This window comes from Tamandua tetradactyla, chromosome 16 (genome assembly GCF_023851605.1).
Source record: "Tamandua tetradactyla isolate mTamTet1 chromosome 16, mTamTet1.pri, whole genome shotgun sequence".
NCBI lineage: Eukaryota > Metazoa > Chordata > Mammalia > Pilosa > Myrmecophagidae > Tamandua > Tamandua tetradactyla.
The window spans coordinates 32,404,586-32,422,150 of NC_135342.1; the positions used below are offsets into that span (position 1 = coordinate 32,404,586).

The 17,565-nt window shown below is 37.4% G+C and overlaps 1 protein-coding gene across 10 annotated transcripts in view; it reads right to left on the reverse strand.

Moving 5' to 3' along the window:
- The window catches only part of GARRE1 (granule associated Rac and RHOG effector 1), a 133,062-nt gene that overhangs the window by 91,096 nt on the left and 24,401 nt on the right, over positions 1-17,565 (reverse strand). For 3 of the 10 annotated variants that reach the window (XM_077132211.1, XM_077132207.1, XM_077132209.1), the window contains one exon: positions 8,909-8,963. The exons of the other annotated variants lie outside the window; for them this stretch is intronic. The gene's annotated coding sequence lies outside the window, so the exon portion shown is untranslated. The remainder of the gene's footprint in view (positions 1-8,908; positions 8,964-17,565) is intronic. 10 annotated transcript variants of the gene reach the window in all.

The following is a 17,565-nucleotide window of genomic DNA, read 5'->3' on the forward strand; positions in this document are numbered from 1 at the left end:
AAATTCAGCAAGGTGGCAGGATATAAAATTAATATGCAAAAATCAGTAACATTTCTATACACAAGCAATGAGCTAGCTAGTCAGTTAAGGAAAAAATTCCATTCAAAATAGCAACTAAAAGAATCAAATACTTAGGAATGAACTTAACTAGGGATGTAAAGGACTTATACAAAGAAAACTACACAACATTGCTAAAAGAAATCAAAGATCTAAATAGATGGAAAGACATTCCCTACTCATGGATAAGGCGGCTAAATAGAGTTAAGATGTCAATTCTCCCCAAATTGATCTACAGATTCAACACAGTACCAATCAAAATTCCAACAACCCACTTTGAAGATTTGGAGAAGTTAACTACCAAATTCATCTGGAAAGGAAAGAGACTCCGAATAGTTAAAAGCATCCTAAAAAAGAAGAACGAAGTTGAAGGATTAACACTCCCTGACTTTAAAACCTATTATAAAGCCACAGTGGTCAAAACAGCATGGCACTGGTACAAAGACAGAAGCATTGACCAATGGAATCGAATTAAGAGTGCAATAATAGACCACAAAATCTATGGTCAACTGATTTTTGACAAGGCCCCCAAATCCTCTGAACTGGGTCAAAATAATCTTTTCAATAATTCGGCATGGAAGAACTGGATATCAAAAGCCAAAAGAATGAAAGAGGACCCCTATCTTACACCCTATACAAAAACTAACTCAAAGTAGATCAAACACCTAAATATAAGAACTAGCACCACAAAGCTAGAAGAAAATGTAGAGAAACATCTTCCAGACTTAGTAACAGGAGATAGCTTCCTAAACTTTACACCTAAAGCACAAGCAACAAAAGAAAAAATAGATAAATGGGAATTCCTCAAAATCAAATGCTTCTTCTGTACCTCAAAAGACTTGGTCAAAAAGGTGAGGAGGCAGCCAGCTCAATGGGAGAAAATATTTGGAAATCACATATCAGACAAAGATTTGATATCCTGTATACATAAAGAAATCATACAACTCAACGACAAAGAACACACAACCCATTATAAAGTGGGCTAAAATATGAATAGGCATTTTTCTGAGGAGCAAATATAGTTGGCTCAAAAGCACATGAAGAGATGCTCATTTTCATTAGCTATAAGGGAAATGCAGATCAAGACTACAATGAGATATCACCTCACACCTATTAAACAATCAGGAAATTATAAATGTTGGAGAGGATGTGAAGAAGCTGAGACACTTATGCACTGCTGGTGGGAATGTACAATAGTACAGCCACTATGGAAGACTGTTTGGCGGTTCCTTAGGAAACTAAATATCGAACTGCCCTATGACCCAGCAATAGTACTACTTGGTATATACCCAGAAGAGCTGAAAGTAGTGACTCAAACAGACATCTGCACACCAATGTTCACAGCAGCATTATTCACAATCACCAAAAGATGGAAACAAACCAAATGCCCATCAACAGACAACTGGATGAACAAAATGTGGTATATACATACGATGGAATATTATGCAGCAGTAAGACAAAATGATATCCTGAAGCACATGACAAGATGGATTAACCTGAGGACATAATGCTGAGCAAAATTAGCCAGACACAAAAGGACAGCTACTGTATGATTCCATTTTTATGACCAGCATAAAGGTATAATCAGAGACTTATAGAATACAGGGGACTTAGAGATACACAGAAGCTAGAGATGGGTGAACCGTTAGCTAATGAGGTTGAGCTCCAATGTAAGGGAATAGATAGGAGCAAAGGTGATTCTCTAGTGGGTCTAGAAGTAACATTACCATATTCAAGAAGAGTAAGATTGAAAGGAGTTGTATAAGATTTAACGTGTCCCACCGATTCACACCCGAAATATGAATGAGTTCTTGTAAGAATTACTTCAAAGATATGATTCTTGTACAAACAGTGTTTAAATCCAGGGTACAGGAGGAAAACTGCTATTGCATGCTCTGAGCTATGTTCAAAAAGAAACCATCAGCACTACCACAGCAATAATGGGGTGAGGGACAAGAGTTAAAAGGAGGTTTAGATCTCCTATTTGGTGAGGGTATATTTATTGGTTTTCTGTCTCTTGGTAACAATGAAATTATCTAAAATTGAGAATGCTGATGGGACTGTGGACCTTGGGCCCTCTACATGACGCTTAATGAATGCAGGTGGCTGAAGGATGCTCTGACGGAGAAGTAGAATGCCAAATGATGGTGTTTACTTATGAATGAAGGCTGTGCTGCTAAAAAAGGAACAATGTCAGGAGGCATGCAACGATGTAAATGAATTATGTGGGAAATTTGGTGAGACAAAATAAGCCAGAAACAAAAAAATAACAATGGTATGGTCACCTTTAGAAAATGCCTATAAGAAAACAGGGGACTAGATTGTAAGCTTTTAGAGCAGACACACCAAGTCTGGAGTAGTGATTATTATTTCTAGATTTTGAGAGGCTGTTATATATATATATAACCTGACATTTAGAGATAAGAACGAAGGCAAACAGGTTGGGGTTAAAGTAATTCAGAACATAGGGGTAAGGAAGACAGTGTCTATATTTTAGAATCATACTCTGAGACCAATGGAAGAAAGGCTTATTTGATCTGGAACTGAAATTTTCTGTAGGGCATAATCTAATTCAACCTAGCTGTACAGCTCATTTGAACAACTGAAACACAGAGAGCACAGAATGAGAAAGAGGTCTTTTGATCCTGTACAGATTATTGTAATGCCTGGAAACACCCTAGAGTATATTAACCAGGTAATCAAAAAGTACTGGCAAAGTCCCCTGAAGGAGGGGAGAAAGACTATGGAACTATTAAACCTTACTATCAGGGAATCCACTGAGACTGTGTCAAATTTCAGGGACACCCAAATCAACAGGCCATGCCCTCGATCATGAGGCTTACTCCTGTGAAGCTTATGTAGGTAGCATAGAAGCTTAGACTACCTATAGGCATGCCTAAGAGTTATTTCTGGAGGATCTCTGTTGTTGCTCAGATGTGGCCTCAGTCTCTCTAAGCCCAACTCCACAAGTGAAATCATTGCTTTCCCCACTATGTAGGACATGACATCCAGGGGTGAAAGTTTCCCTAGGCGATGTGGGAAAGGACTCCCAGGGAAAATCCAGACCTGGCACCGTACGATCAACAATTCCATCCTGACCAAATGGGGGAAAAGAAGTGTAATTAATAAGGTATCAGTGGCAGAGAGAGTTCAAATAGAGTTGAGAAGGTACTCTGGAGGTTGCTCTTACACAAGCTTAAGGTAGACCTTGCTACCTATCATAACCTGCCAACCCCTAATCAGGACCATTCCAGCCAATTCTAAAGAACTAGGGCAATTCATAAAATTTCACAAGGGTTCCACGCACTAGAGTAATTCACCAGAAACCTACAATCTCCAGATGGGTCCCTGGTCAACATAAGTCCTGAAACCTAGCCCAGCCTCTCCAGAACATCAGATAGTTCCATCTTTCTACCCCATATTAGCGACAGACTCTTCGAATATCCAATATCAAAAATTTAGAACTTAGAATTGGCATAGCCCAAACAACCCCAATGAGAGGTATGGAAAGATCAAAGATGATGATGGAATTATACATAGAAGATAGGACTTCAATGAATATGAATGCTGAATCATTAAACTGATATCTCTTTTAGTCTCCAGCATTTTAGAGTAAAAACCTAAAACTGTGAAACCGTAACCCATGTCAAAGTCTGAAATATGTTCTACAACTAATTGTGGTGCTGTGTTTGGAAACTTTTTGTATATATGTTATTGTTCACAAAAAAAGAAGGGAAAAAAAAGTCGATTGTGATGATAAAAATGTATTTAAGTCCACTTGCCTCCTATATTCTGGAGCAGCTAGAAGGAAAAATACGAGAGGATCGTATGGCAGCCCATGACAAACTCTGGGATCTATCTTGTAACCAATTTTTGAAGAGTGCTTTGAAAACTATTGCTTTTTTATTTCTTTGCTTGTATATGTTATACTATACAATAAAAAAAGTTTAAAAAGAAAACATTATCTTTGAAATGAAAAATAAATTTTTAAAAGCTAAAGAAGTTGAAGAATTATCTTATTAGCCATTAAATATTTTATTATAGTATGAAATTTCTTCACAGTGAAGATTTTTATAAATATGCCATATTACTATTGCTTAAAAAGCAACTAAGTAAGTTAAAAATATATTAAATATATAGATTAAATCTCTTCACACATAGTTGCTTCATCAAAATATTACTCAAATCAAAAGAAAGACAATAAGAAGTACTGGAAGGATGTGGAGAAATTGGAACCCTCATATATCGCTGGTATATATCGCTGGTAAGGTTGTAACATGGTACAGCTACTTTGGAAACCAGTTTTGCAGTTCCTCAAGATGTTACATATAGCGTTACCATCTGACCCAGCAATTCCGCTCCTAGTATACAACCAAAAGAATTAAGAACATTTGCCCCCACAAAAACCTGGTCATAAATGCTCACGAAACATTATTCATAACAGCGAAGGAATAATAGAAACAACCCAGATGTCCATCAACTGATGAATGAATAAACAAAATGTGGTATTATCCACACAATGGAATATTATCAATAAAATGCAGATCTGACACATGCTAGAACATGGATGACCCTTGAAAACATTATGCTAAGTAAAAGAAGCCAAACATAAAAGGCTATATATTGTATGCTTCCATTGATATGATATGAAACATCCAGAATAGTAAATCCATAGAAACAGAAGGTGGGCAAGGGAGAGGAGGGAATGTAAAGTGAATGCTAATGGGAATGGGGTTTCTTTTGGGGTCGATAAAAAGGTTCTGAAACTAGGTAGTGTGATGGTCACACAACTTTGTGAAAATACTAAAAGCCAATGCATTGTATTTTTTCCAAAAGGGTGAATTTTATGGTATGTGACTTACATCTCAAACAGCTGTTATTAAAAGATGATTGCTTCATCTTTCTTTGCTATTTTCCTTATGTAACTTTTCATTTAATAGCAAAAAATATATTAAAAAAATAAGATTCTCAGGGATTCCTTTAATGCCAGACTTAGTCTCTTTTTTTACACTTCAATTAGAAATCTGTATTTAAATGCTACTATCCAGAATCAGGGGTTGTAAATGCCAAAAGGGTACATAACAATCATTTAGTTCTAACCCTTCAATTTAAAGATAATGGGAAAAAGTTCAGAATGCTAAATGTCTTACACAGATATTGCACAGATATTTTAGTAATACTGCCAGGATCAAATTCAGATATCTTGACTCTCAGAATTCAAAACATGTAATGTTCTATTCTGAACTATTCAGACTGATGGACAGAGTAGGCTATGCTGCACTAACAAACCCTGAAACAAATGGACTAACATAATATTTATTTCTTACTAACATGAACTTTGCTACGTATCTGGCAGACCTTCTCCAACTTGTCATTATATTGGAACTTGTGTTTTCCACTGTTATGCAGCACAGGAAAAAAGTGTGAAAAATTCATACCCGCTTGTATTAGTTAGGGTTCTCTAGAGAAAGAGAGCCAACAGGAGATATCTGTAAATATGAGATTTATAAAGGTGGCTCACACAAGCATGGGAATGGAAGAGTCCAAACCCCGTAGGGCAGGTGGTGAAGGTGGCAGCTCTGATGAAGGATCTCAACGAACGCCACTGGAGAGGCACACTGGCTGAAGAAGTGAAGTCTTTTCTTCCTTAAAAGTCTTTGACTGATAAGATTATCTCATTTGCAGAAGACGTCCTCTTAGTTGATCAGAGATGCAATGGGCCACAGCTGCAATCAACTGACCGATGATTTAATAAACCGGTCTTCCAGTTTATCAACCAGCCATGAAATATCCTTGCAGCAATGGTTAGGCCAGTGCTCACGTGACCAGATTACTGGGCATCATCATCTGGCCAAGCTGACACCAGAACCTAGTCATCACACCACTCTTTACTGTTTCCCATTGGAAGTGACACATGTGACTTCCCCTCACAGTTGCTTGGTTAGAGTTAGTCAGATGGTGTCAATTTAACTACAAGAGAAGTTGGGCAATGTAGAGGAACATATGGGATATTGAGCAAGCACTGGTCTGTTGTACATGTCCATTTCGCCTATGTTCTGTGTAGTTCTGACAAGATGGCAAAAGCAATTTTGATTTCACACAGGAGAGAATGCTTTGTAATGCAGAGTCCACACAACTGCTCTCCAGACATTGAGTGATTCTTAGAGAGGCTGCTCCAGAAGAAGGTCCACGTGTGCGCACGTGTGTGTGTGTGTGTGTGTGTGTGTGTGTGTGTGTGTGTGTGTTGGAAGGGAGAAGGGAAGAATGGAAGGTGGTGGGGAAGGAAGGGTCACAGATTCTTTTGAGAAATTGATGAAAAAAACACTCCCTAATCAAAGAGGCATCAAAAACACCAAAGTTTCTATTCAGTTTTGGAATTGCACCCCTACTTTAAGTTCCCCCAGAGGAGGCCTATGCAGAGCTGGAAGCAAGAGATGCCTTCGTGAAAATCGAGCCTCACTTCCTTCACTGAGTGTTGGCCCTGCAGGTAACCACATAGGGGAAGCCCAAGACTCAGGCTAAAGCATCCAGTGAAACCAGAGAGAAGTACACATGAGATCCTTTGCACTCACACCACCACCAATTCATCTATTCTCTAGGTGTAGCCCTTGGACCATGAGTATCAGAGATGAACTTCCCAACATCAACAGTGCATCCTTATGCAGGTGAGTATTTCTGTATGTCATGACAGCATGGGGGTGAAGAGGGGAGGAGGGAGTCAAAACACCTACTGAGCACCTATTTATAAATGGAAACTTTTCAAAGAAATTTTCATAAGCTGTTATAGTACTATTAATTCTATTAAGATTAAGATAAAAAAAAAAAAAGAGAAGAATCCAACAAAAACCAACCCTGGCTTAAGGATTTCCCTCCTTGGTATTACAATCAGAATACCACTCTAATAGAATGACTATGAAAATACTGATGAATCCATCTTTGGGGGTAAGAACTGAGAATACGTATTTTTAAACAAGCTCCCCAAGTCATTCTGATATATGCTAGTAATTTGAGAACCAAATTGGTCAGTATTCGAAAACTGTCACTTGAAGAAAGCCACAAGGCTGAGGACCCTTATCATATACAACCAAAGATGCTAACTACCACTTAACACAATTCAGGTATTCTCATCAATATTCCTGTTCATTCAAAAATCCAGAAAAGGAGCACCTCCACTTCACTCCATTTGAGAAATGGCATTATTTATGAGAACCAAGGGACTGGAGGGACAATTCAATGAAAAATCCTATTTGTTTCCTATGTGCCTCTAACAGGACCACTTAAATCCCACAGTCAAGCCTGTAGTTGTGCTCCTGGCAGAGAAAAAACAAGACCCTTAAGAACATGAAAATTGGTTTTTACTTATCTTTAACAGATTTTGTGTTCTGTGCTGATTTTGCTGTCATCAAAAAATTAGACACCAGTGAATTCAAACATATAAGTCTAACAATTCAAGTTCTATAAATTTGAAATAAGATTTCACTAAGACACAATAAGCAGAGGAAGTGGTAACATCGATTTGAGAAGTCATCTCCACAGCAGATCATAATAGAGACACACAGGTTTACCACATCATTTGCTCTACTGTTATATATGCTTGAACATTTCTATAATATAAAGTTTAATTCATTTGCCAGCCCGTGCACCTAGAAAATAATAAATAAATAAAAATATATAGTTTAATATGCACACATACATGCATACAAGGACCTGGATATAACTCTTTTTTTTTTTTAATAAAATAAAACCCTTCCTAATGCTTGTTGTGCTGTTTTGAATAGATTGTGGACCCCAGAAAAACCATGTCCTTTAATCCTCATTCAATATTGCTGGGTGGGAACATTTTGATTGTTCCCATGGAGATGTGACCCATCCAATTGTGGGTGGTAACTTTTAATTAGAGGATTTTCATGGAGGTGTGTCTCCACCCATTGAAGGTGGAGGTGCTTACTAGAATCCTTTTAAAAGAGGAAACACTTTGGAGAGAGTCCTTTTTGTAGAGCCACGAGAAAGCCAGCAGATGCTGCCATGTTCGCCAGGTGCCCTTCCAGCTGAGAGAGAAACACTGAATGTCACTGGTCTTCTTGAACCAAGGTAGCTTTCCCTGGGTGTCTTAAATTGGACATTTCTATAGACTTGTTTTAATTGGAACATCTTCTCAGCCTTAGAACTGTAAACTTGTAATTTATTAAATTCCCATTTTTAAAAGCCATTCTGTTTCTGGTATATTGCATTCCGGCAGCTAGCAAACTAGAACACTTGTCAATAATTTTCAAATGTTTTTCCTCCTTACTTATCTGCCTACACATTAAGACAGGTTAAGGACATTTCTGTATTTTCTTAAAAACAACTTTCACAGTAAAATATTTCCTATTTAAGAATCCACTATTTATCCTCCATGGAAAGACCTCAGAAGTTAGCTATAGTCAAAACTTTTAAGATTTAAGTAATGTATTCACAAGTTTTAAGATTGCCTAAGATTCTAAACATGTAGCAAAGAAAGGACATTTTAGGGAAGAAGTCACATCTTTTCAACACCACAATCATTTGCAAAAGTTTCCAAAAGATTAAAATTGAACTCAGACCTGATTACATCATTTAAAACATTCCTTTTTGCAATCAAAACCCTCAACAATTTCTATTTCAAGCAATAACACAAAACATGCTTGAAACTAGACAAAGGTTAAGTATAAAAGAGTTTTCTTAAACCCATAAATTGATAAGATAAGGAAAGTGGCTGTACTAAGAAAATCTCCTGAAGTGCTTCCCCTCGTAGAGAGGCAGGATAGCATAGGGGTAAAAGAATAACCTTGGGGCCCAACTGACTGGGTGAGATCCTGGCTCTGCCACTTACCAGCTATGTGACCTTGGGCAAGTTCCTTAACCTCTCTGTGCCTCAGTTTCATCATCTGTAAAATAGGGATAATAACAGCAGCTACTGTTATTGAGTTAAATAAATTTATATATATAAAGCACTTAGAACAAGGTCTGGCACACATTAAACAGTAAATAAAGTGTTTAGTAATATTACTTACTATCATTCTCACAAAACAAGCAGAAGTACTTGTTATCTCTGCTTGTCCCTTGAATAAAGCTACAAACAAGAAGGATCTTGTAAAGTCGCCAAATCCCTAAACCAGGTCGAAATCTACCTATTCCAGGGCGGGAGGCATCACATGATTTAGTGATGTCTAACTTCTACTTCAATGGACTAAGTAGATGCTATGAGAAATTTAATCCCTGAATTGATTCAGTAATTAAATTTTTCCATTTAGCTAAATATTGACAGCTATGATTTGAGAACATGGAGAGGAAATTTAATCCATTTCAATCTGCAAGCCAAAAGAGAAACTGAGTGGCAAGAAGTCCTCTAGTCAGCAATGACATGGCATAAAGGATCTTCATTTCAAGATGCCAGGCTAAATAAACACACATATGCATTAAACTTTCCACCCTTTCCAAATTCCAATGACATAAAGATATTCACAAGGAAATCACAACATGACAGTAGTGAGAAGGTCTGAGGGTCACAGATTATTTAAATGCCAGCTTCTTTCTAGAAGATGAAGAGACAGCAGAGGAAATTGTATTATAAGACAGACCAGAGCAAAGCTAGCCACTTTCAAAGGATGCAGAAGCAAGGGAGGGCATAGAGGCAAAGCCCTTTTGCCTGAAGGAGCTGGATAATGTACAGCTTAGAGTCAGCAAACAATAGACGTGAGAAATAGGTTAATCAGCCAGATCTCAGCCATACTTCTTACTCCTGATCATTGAATCAACCAACTCCAGTGAGGCAAGAGAACTGCTGGAAAAACAGAGGAATCTCCTGCTAATAACTGATATAACCAACCCAGTTCCCTCTCATAAGGATCACCAGACAGTGGAGGAAAACGAAAGGACAAAAAAGGTCAAGTAAGATGAAAAATCAGATCAGACCCCAGAAGAAAACTATATTATAGGTTACAGCAAACACCTAAAAAAGAAATTCTAACCTGTATCCTCTGGGAGATTTGAAAAGACAAAGCATCCCTAAAATAAATGCAAGAAACAATAATGGACCTCCAGGGTGATGGCGGAGTAGGGTGGGCTGACTTTACCCAAGCTCCATGGAATAAGAACAGGGTCAATTAAAAAAAAAAAAAAATATATATATATATATGTGTATATATATATGAACAAATAGGACTGCAATTGAAGCAAAAGACTGGGATGGAGAGAGCAGGGTAAGTGTCCTCAACTGTGAGCCAAACAGGGGTGGGCAGTGCATGTGTGTGTGTGTGTGGGGGGCACAGGCCCCAAGGTGGGCCACCATGGGCCCCTGGTTTTGGCAGAGACTAGGGGTCCACCCCCACAGGGAGGAGAGGGGGATAAAGGGTGGGAGAGGGAGGCTCGTGGGATCCCGGTCCTGCTTCCCTTTATGCATGGAGACCTGGGGAATCTCAGGTGCATAAGGACAGAAAGGCGGGGCCAACCTGTGGGTCACCAACTTTATTATTTTTGCCCCCTGCTGCATGCATGGGCCAGGAGTCGAACCCAGATCTCCCACATGACGGGTGAGTTTTCTACTGCTGAACCACCTGTACATCCTTTTCTGGGTAGCTTTTAACAGATCCTCAAGTTTTGTTTTTTACCTTTTTTTCTTTTTTTGATGCATGGGTTGGGAGATGAACCCAGGTCTTCCACATGACAGGCGGGCATTCTGCCTCTGAGGTACTTGTGTACCTTTTCTGCTTAGCTTTAAATAGGCCCTCACGAAGAACTATACTCCCTACATAAGATCTGGGCCTTGATTTGACAAGGAATTTCTGACAAACCAAGTACAAAAGGGAACCGTCAATGCAAATACAAGAAAAATACAAAGCTTTAGACGAATGAAGGAAACCAACTCACCAAATAACTTTATTAAGATAATCTAACAAACCGGACACAAAAGAATGTGAACATACACACAGAAATGGCCCAGCTAAACGACAAAATCAAAACATCAGAGAGGACACAGAATATGGAATAACTACTCAAGGACATTTATAAAGAAACAAAAGGTATCAGGAAGACACCTGAAGAGCAGAAAGTTGAATTTGAAATATTCAACAGAAAAATAGCAAATCTCACAGAGATGAAAGATACTGGAGGCCAAATTAAAAATATACTAGAGACATATACCAGCAGATTTGAAGAAGTAAAACAAAGGGTAAGTGAATGAGAAGACAGAACAATTGAACCCCAGTACATAAAAAGAACAAATGGCAAATAAGATGGAAAAAATGAAATTGAATATCAGGGAAATGATGGACAAGAAAGGAAGTACAAATATTAATCATTGGTGTACTAGAAGGAAAACAGAAGGTAAATTAATGTTAGTTGAAAAGATAATCAGAGAAAACTACCCAACCCTTACAAAAAAAACATGCAAATCAAAGAGGCAAAAAGAACCCCAAATAGAGTTAAGCCCAACCAGCCTACTCCATGATACATACTAATCAGACTGTCAAACACTGAAGAGAAGCAGAAAGTCCTGAAAGTTGGACGAGAAAAGTAATCTATTACATACAGGGGAAACCGCATAAGACAGAGTTCAGACTAATCAATAGGCACAACGGAGATAAGAAGGCATGCTATGGATATATTTAAGATCCTGAACGAGAAAGGCTTCCAGCCAAGAATTCTTTATCCATCAAAGTTGTCCTTCAAAATTGAGGGAAAGTTTAACATCTTCAAAGACAAACAAAGACTGCTCAACAAGAAACATGCCCTACAAGAAACAGTCAAGGGAGTTGTTAGTTGAAAATAAAAGACAGGAGAGAGAGGTCTGGAGGGGAGCAAATAATTGAAGAGTAAGGGTAATTCAAAGGATAAAAAGAAAGAGGGAAAAGAATTTATAGATCTAACACAATAAAATTAAATATAAATAACATTTATACATAATAAAATATATGTTATGTATAATTATATATATTATAAATATATATATAAATAAAATATAAGAGCCAGTACCATAAAACCTCTAGAAGAAAATGAAGGGAAACATCTTCAAGACCTAGTAACAGTAGGTAGCTTCTTAAACTTTACACCTGAATCACAAGCAGCAAAAGAAAATCAGATAAGTGGGAACTCCTTAAGATCAAGAAGCTTCTGTGTCTCAAAGCACTTCGTCAAAAAGATGAAGAGGCATTCAACTTAATGGGAGAAAACATATGGAAACCACATATCGGTACTGGCTGGATCTAATATCTTGTGCACTTCAAGAAAGTATACAGCTCAACAACAAAAGAACAAATGATCCAATTATAAAACAGGAAGAGGTTATAACAGACACTTTCCTGAAGAGCAAATACAAATGGCTAAAAAGCACATGAAGAGATGTTCATTTCATTAAGCTATAAGAGAAATGCATATCAAGATAACAATGAGATAACACCTCACACCTATAAAAATGGCTACTATTAAACAAACAGAAAATTACAAATGTTGGAAAGGACGTGAAGAAATTGGAACATACATTCACTGTTGGTGGGAATATACAATGCAGTCACTGTGGAAAACAGTGTGGTGGTTCCTTAGAAATTGAATACTGAGTTGTCCTATAACCCAGCAATATCAATACTCGGTATATACTTAGAGGAGCTGAAAGCAGTGATACATACAGACATTTGCACACCAATGTTCACAGCGGAACTACTCACAATTGCCAAAAGACGGAAGCAATTCAAGAAACAAGATAAATGGTTAAACAAAATACGGTATATACATGCCATGGAATATTAAGTAGCAGTAAGATGAAAGGAGGTCCCGAAGCATATGACAATGTGGATGAACCTCAAGGACATAATGCTGAGTGAAATAAGCCAGACACTAAAGGGCAGATACTGTATGATTTTATTATTATGACTCTGATAAAAGTAATCTCAATCACTCCAGAAGGCACTTTGGCGGTTCCTCTAGGTATACATTCAGAGGAATTGAAGACAAAGACACAAATGGGCATTTTTACACCAGTGTTTACTGCAGCATTACTTACGATTGGCAAGAGATGGGAAACAGCCTAAATATCCATCAACGGATGAGTGGCTAAACAAGCTGTGGTACATACATACAATGGAATATTATGCCGCTTTAAGACAGAATAGTCATAAAGCATGTAACAATGTGGATGGACCTTATGGACATTATGCTGAGTGAAATTAGCCAAAAACAAAAGGACAAGTAATGTATGGTCTCACCATACTAATATTAATGAATGAACTTTGAGAGTTAAACTTGAGATCACAGTATCTGGAGATAGAGGGTAGAGATTGGGCATTTGATAGTAAAGGAGTACAGAATGTTCAATAGGATTTATTGTATAGATCCAGAAATGGATAGCACAATACTCTCTCATGGCAGCACAATATCGTTGATGAGTATCAAAGATGAGTATGAGTATGGTTAGAGGCTCATACGGTACCAGAAGGAAAGACAGAAGATAAACACTTACCTGTTTAACTTCACAAAATCTAGAGCGGTCCATGATGGTTATCAAATGTAAAAATATTGAAACATTTTTGCAAGAGGAAGAACAAATGAATGTCAAGAGTGCAAGGTATTGAAAATGGGATGGTTATTTATATACAGGGAAAAAATACAATCAATGCAAGCTTGAGTCTACAGTTAACAGTAATACTGTAATATGCTTCCACTGAATGTAACAAAGGCATTATGCCAAAATTAAATGTCAACAAGCAGGGGACATAGAGAGGGGTATGGATTCTTTATGGAAGAAGAGGAAATGCCTTCATATAGATTATGGTGGCAAAAGCATGGCTATTTACTTAGGGTGGATTGTATGATGAATGAATAAAACAGCTTAAAAATGAACAGAGGAAACAAGTGCTAGAGAAAATGTGTAGAAAGAGATGTACCTATTCACTGTTGGTAGGGAAGCTGAGAGGGGCAGCTCTTTTGAAGGGCAGTGTGGTGGTTCCACAGGAGACTAGTGGTAGGGTTGTCATATAATCTTGCAACCCGTTGCTAGGTATATATCTCGAGGAACTGAGAAGACATGAATGGTGTTTATGGTGGCAGTGTTTCACCATCCCAATGGATGGAGGTGGCCTAAGGGTACAATGACTAAGGAAGGGGAGGGGAAATTGTGGTGCTTACATACAATGGACTACTGAAATGCTGCAAGAAGGAATGAAGTTATGTGGCATGTAACTAGGTGGATGAACCGTAAGGACATTATATTCAATAAAAAGTCAGAAACAAAAAGACAAATACTATCATGCCTCATTCATATGAACTATAATATACAAACTTGGAGAACTGAAGTCAACAGTATGGGTTATCAGGATGGGGCCTATTGTAAAGGTTCCTAGACAGTAAGCTCTTACAGCAGTCACATATGTTTATGAGTCTTAACTGTTTTTTCTAAATTCTGAGATACTGAGCAATTTGTATATAACCTGGTCACATTCCCTAAAACTTGGGATATTTATGTGACACCCAAAACTCAGAGTGAAAGCACTGATGCTATCAAACTCAACATAATCCCATTTAGCAACTGTTAAGAAAGCTGAAAAAGTGATCAGACCTCAACTAGAGATATGAATGAAGCTGATATGGAGAGGACTAAGGTAAATCAGAATACTGGGTAAAGGATGATATGGTTCATATTTTCAAACTTCAACTTTTGTGCAAGACCAAAGGGAAAAAGAGGTTTGTTTATTGGTACAAAATTTGCATTTTGGGTAACACATGATCTAATTTACTTTGTATGGTCAGTTTACCTGAACACCACAATTACATGGAATCTTGAATAGGACATGAGATCCTGTTGGTTTGTACAGGTTAGTGTGATGCTCTGATATATCTCAGGATAATTTGGGCAGGGAATATAAAAGTATTTGCAAAGTCCCCCTGGGAGATGGGGAGAAAGAAGGAAATATTAAAACTTCTCCATCTGGGGAATTCCTGACATTCTCACAGACAATAGGGACAACCAATTCAATAGGCTGAACCCTCAATCTTGAGACTCGCTCCTGTGAAGCTTACTTCTGCAAAGGAAAAGCTAAGTCTATTGATAATTATGCCTAAGAATCACCCTGAGAGAACCTCTTTTGTTGCTCAGATGTGGCCTCTCTCTTTAAGCCAATTCTGCCCTCCCTGCTATATGGGACTTGAGTCCCAGGGGTATAAATCTTCCTGGCAATGTGGGACCTGAATCCTAAGGATGAGCCGGAACCCAGTATTGTGGGATTACAAAAGCCTTCTTGACCAAAAGGAGGAAGAGTGAAATGAGACAATGTTTCAGTGACTGAGAGATTTCAAACAAAGTTGAGAGGTTAACCTGGAGGTTATTCTTACATACTATATATACATTGTTTTTTAGTTTACGGTGTATTGGAGTGGGTAGAAGGAAGTGCCTAAAACTGCTGAACTGTGTTCCAATAGTCTTGATTCCTGACTACAATTGTATAACTATATAGCTTTTACAACATGACCGTGTCATTGTGAAAACCTTGTGTCTGATCAGCATCTGATTTATCCACAGTATGGACAAATGAGTAAAAAAAAAAAAGAATAAAAATTAAATAAATAATAGGGGGGATAAAGGGTAAAAATTGTGTACATCGAAGTACTGGTGGTCAATGAGCGGGAGGGGTAAGGGGTATGTGACATATGAATTTTCTTTTCTTTTTAATTCTTTTTCTGAAGTGATGCAAATGTTCTAAGAATGATCATGGTGATGAATACACAACTATGTGATGATACTGTGAGCCACTGATTTTATAGTATGGTTGGACTGTATGTGTGTAAAGATTTCTCGATAAAAATATAAATTTTTTTTAAATGGGCAAAGGCAAATTTAACAAAAGACATAAATATATAAATGCAAGACAGTCAACAAATTCCACAAAGGATAAACCCAAATAGACCCACACAGGCCTCTGCTTTAATCAAACTATCAAATGCTAAAGATAAAGAGAGAACACTGAAAGCTACAAGAGAGAAGCAGTATTTCACATACAAGAAAGCCTAAATATGTTTAAGTGCTATTCCTCCATCAGAAACCATGGTGGCAAGAAAGCAGTGGGATGATGTATTTAAAGTGCTGAAAGCAAAAAATTGTTAACCAAGGATTCTATACTGGCAAAACTGTCTTTCAAAAATGAGACAGAGACATTAATCTAATGTCTTAATCTGTATCTAATATTCTAATGTTTATGACATTAATCACAAACAAAAGCTGAGGGAGTACGTCATCACTAGATCGATCCTCCAAGTAATGCTAAAGAGAGTTCTGTAAGTTGAAAGGAAAGGACAACAAACAATAGATGAAACTGCATAAAGAAATAAAGATCTCTGGTGAGGGCAATGATGTAAGTAAATATAAATTCCAGTAATACTGTATTTTTGTTTTGTAACTCTACTTTTACTGCCTATGGGATCTAAAAAGCAAATGCATAAAATGCAGTGAGAAATCAGTGATTTTAGACTTTTAATGTATAATATATAAACATGCTATCTGTAATGAGAACTACATAAAGGTGAGGGATGACAGGGTATAGGAACATAGTTGTGTAAACTATGTTGATATCAAAGCTGTTACAGATTTAGGATGTTAAACTTAAGTCCATGGTAACTACAAAGAAAGTATCAGAAAATATGCAAGCTCATAGAGACAGAAATTAGAGTGCAAGTTTCCAGAGGTGTAGTGCTGGGTGAATGGGAAATTTATACATAATGTGTGCAGTTACTGTTTGAGGAGATGGGGAAGTTTTAGAAATGCAAGATGGTGAGGATATAGAAATACTGTGGTGAGGGATGACAGGGTATACGAACATAGTTGTGTAAACCATGAAAGTTAAGTTGATATCAAAGCTGTCACAGATTTAGGATGTTAAACTTAAGTCCATGGTAACTACAAAGAAAGTATCAGAAAATATGCAAGCTCACAGAGAAATTAGAGTACAATTTCCAGAGGTGTGGTGCTGGGTGAATGGGAAATTTATGCATAAGGTGCGCAGAGTTACTGTTGGAGGAGATAGGAAAGTTTTAGAAATGCAAGGAGGTGAGGATATAGAAATACTGTGAATATGACTAATCCCAATGAATGGCATCTTGAGCAGTAGTTATGATGGGAAAGATTATGTTGTACATATGTTCCCATAACTAAAAAAAAAGAGGACAATTAAAGCAAAAATCACAATTATATGTAATACATGATCCTGAATGGAATCTAGCAAGGGGAAGGAGAAAAAGCCCCAAGGGATATTATTGGAGCACATGAAAAAAAATAAATAAACAAACAGAAATATAAACTGTAGCTTTATATCAATGTTAAATTTCACGAACTTGACAACTTGAACAAAGTGAATATCCTTGTTCTTAAGAAACATATATGGCAGTATTAAGTGTTTAAGGTATATGATACATATAACCTGCATTCAAGTGTTTAGAAAATGGATTGATCAATACACAGACAGATAGACAGATAGACAGACACTTAAAATGATAAGGCAAATGAGACAA